Below are 3,629 nucleotides of genomic sequence, written 5' to 3'. Positions count from 1 at the left end.
AAACATGAGAAACCATGAGAAACCCACGAGAAACCATGAAAAAACATGAGAAACCCACGAGAAACCATGAAAAAACATGAGAAACCCACGAGAAAACATGAAAAAACATGAGAAACCCACGAGAAAACATGAAGAAACCATGAAGAAACCATGAGAAACCCATGAGCAACCCATGAAGAAACCATGAAGAAACCATGGAGAAACCCATGAAGAAACCATGAGAAACCATGAAGAAACCATGAAAAACCCATGAGCAACCCATGAAGAAACCATGAAGAAACCATGAAGAACCATGAGAAACCCATGAGAAACCATGAAAAACCATGAGAAACCATGCGAAACCCATGAGAAACCATGTGAAACCCATGAGAAACCATGAGAAACCATGAGAAACCCATGAGAAACCATGAAAAAACAGCTCATTAGTATAATTTGTGCAACGAAGCAAAACTAGTGTTAGTGTGACATCACACCGACTGTCTACAGACTCTTCTTTAGAGACACAGTTATTAACGAGGTGAAATCAATGACCTGAAGTCGTGGCTATCTATCCATCTACAGTACAGTGGATTCAACAAGTATCCATCTACAGTACAGTGGATTCAACAAGTATCCATCTACAGTACAGTGGATTCAACAAGTATCCATCTACAGTACAGTGGATTCAACAAGCTACTGTGGTGGGTGTGTGTGTGTGGCACAGTACAATCATGACATACACAGAAAAGAGCTCTCTCCATCTATAGGTATTACAGAACCTATACACTCTATATATGAGCCCCCCCCCCCCTACATACACCCTAGATCCTAGGATTATCGTCGTGGCGATTCATTGATTACAGTGACTACCATGTTGTTCTCCATAAATGGACAGATCTCACCCCCAATGCTCTGACATCTCCCTTACCCTCAATTCCAGTCTGATCAAAAGACCGTCCGAACTTAAAAAGTCCACAGCGTTTATCATTTTATAGATCTGTATGAAAAATAAACATTTCACCTTTATAGACATTTGTCCTAACGACTCATGTTACTTATTCTCTTAGAGGCAAATCCTAACTTCCACTTTAGGTAACGTTTTCACCTCGTCTCCTCATCTTGGCATGACTGAGTGAACATTTGGACTTCAGTGGAACGTTCGGTTTCTCCCCTAAATAACGACCACCTTGATACCTCTCGTTGGCCTTTTTCAAAGTCCTGGGTGGGGTCGTGTTCACTATTCGGGCACACCGTAGCAAAAACGTTTAGCAACGGAAAACAAAAACATTTGTTCTTATTGGACAAGTTCAGGTAGGTTCTTGTACCGTTTGACTCCGTTTTAAAACAATGTCTCCCTATTGAACAGGACCCAATGTTTCCAGTGTAGAATTACATGAGGACCGTAATACAATGTGTTTCCCTACTACGCTCATCTTCTACAGCGACACATAACTCTGTGCACGGTGATTATACACTACTACACAGCACAACAAGCTGGTTATACTGCTGGTATTACCTACACTGTCTATGTATCCCCAATGGCACCCTAATCCCTATGGGCCCTGGTCCAATGTAGTGCACTATATAGGGAATAAGGTATCATTGGGTCCTGGTCCAAAGTAGTGCACTATATAGGGAACAGGGTATCATTGGGCCCTGGTCCAAAGTAGTGCACTATATAGGGAAGAGGGTATCAATGGGCCCTGGTCCAAAGTAGTGCACTATATAGGGAATAGGGTATCATTGGGCCCTGGTCCAAAGTAGTGCACTATATAGGGAATAGGGTATCATTATTATTAACACTTTGTTCACTATGCATCGTTAAGCTTATGAACAACGCTATGACACCAGTACGACGCCTGTCTTAAATGCTTATGACAGGCCATGACACTTCATAACAAGTTATAACCTTCACGCCCAGAGAGTAACTGGATCGTAGAATCAGAAGGTATAATCTTCGCGTCCTCCCGACCAGAGGAATCAGCGTGGAGACTCAACTTGGGGTGAGTCTCAGTGGTCTGAAGTGGCCTCATCTCCTTACTTTCCTTTCCTTTCCTTGATTGACATGAGGGAGAGGGAGGAGGAGGACAGGAGGGGGAGAGGGAGGGAAGAGGACAGGAGGGAGAGAGGGAGGGAGGACAGGAGGGAGAGAGGGAGGGAGGACAGGAGGGAGAGAGGGAGGGAGGCCTCATCTCCTTACTTTCCTTTCCTTTCCTTGACTGACATGAGGGAGAGGGAGGGAGGAGGACAGGAGGGGGAGAGGGAGGGAAGAGGACAGGAGGGAGAGAGGGAGGGAGGACAGGAGGGAGAGAGGGAGGGAGGACAGGAGGGAGAGAGGGAGGGAGGACAGGAGGGAGGAAGGGAGAGAGGGAGGGAGGACAGGAGGGAGGGAGGGAGGGGGGGGGAGGACAGGAGGGAGGGAGGGAGGGAGGGAGGGAGGGAGGGAGGGAGGGAGGGAGGGAGGGAGGGAGGACAGGAGGGAGGACAGGAGGGAGGACAGGAGGGAGGACAGGAGGGAGGACAGGAGGGAGGACAGGAGGGAGAGGGAGGGAGGAGGGAGTCTCAGTGGTCTGAAGTGGCCTCATCTCCTTTACTTTCCTTCCCTTGATTTGCACTGATCAGAGAAGACAGGACAGGTGAAAGGAAACATCTGAGTGGAGCATCTTTCACCTGTCCTGTCAGTGTAGAGGAAAGAGAAGACAAAGAAGAGGAAGTGACTATTGAGACACACCCTTGGTCCCCGTTGCACACCTCACGGTTGATTGATACTGGATCCAGGCATCAAACATCCGAACGGACCATAATATGACCAACGACTCCCATCTCTACCAAGCTATCAGATCTTAACCCGACGGAATCTTAAAATCCCTTGTCTTAACCTACCCACGCTATCTGTAACGTCCTCGTCCGCTCACCCACGACCTTTACCCACTTTTGAACGTGATCGAACAGCTCAGTTAGCCAATCAAAAGTGACGCGCGTCCCATTGTTAAATCAGTAGTAAATGATGACATCGTTGTAGGCTAACGGACGGTCATCCCGGAGCTCGTGAACCCAGAGGGAGAGTGTGTGTCAACCTAACTTATTATCATCATCATGAAGTGAACACCATCATAATGCCGCTAGTCTCCGGATAGTGTCATTCTGTACCACAGTTTCTCTTCTTGGCAACATAATAACAGTTCATCATTGGTGGGATAGATAAAGGAGGCGGGACATCTAACAGTTGATTGACAGATAGAGTAGACGGCGAGTTTCAGCTGTAAACCACAGACAGCTTGTCAGTTGTTTTGAGTGTCTGTTGTTTTAAGTTCTGTCCCATCCCCAGGCGTGGAAGTGTGTGTGTGTGTGTTTAACTGTTACTCTTGATCTCCAGGATAGAGGGGTTGTGTGTTTAACTGTTACTCTTGATCTCCAGGATAGAGGGGTTGTGTGTTTAACTGTTACTCTTGATCTCCAGGATAGAGGGGTTGTGTGTTTAACTGTTACTCTTGATCTCCAGGATAGAGGGGTTGTGTGTTTAACTGTTACTCTTGATCTCCAGGATAGAGGGGTTGTGTGTTTAACTGTTACTCTTGATCTCCAGGATAGAGGGGTTGTGTGTTTAACTGTTACTCTTGATCTCCAGGATAGAGGGGTTGTGTGTTTAA

Source organism: Oncorhynchus masou, unplaced genomic scaffold (assembly GCF_036934945.1).
Source record: "Oncorhynchus masou masou isolate Uvic2021 unplaced genomic scaffold, UVic_Omas_1.1 unplaced_scaffold_3411, whole genome shotgun sequence".
NCBI classification, from domain to species: domain Eukaryota; kingdom Metazoa; phylum Chordata; class Actinopteri; order Salmoniformes; family Salmonidae; genus Oncorhynchus; species Oncorhynchus masou.
This window is presented reverse-complemented; position numbering follows the sequence as displayed.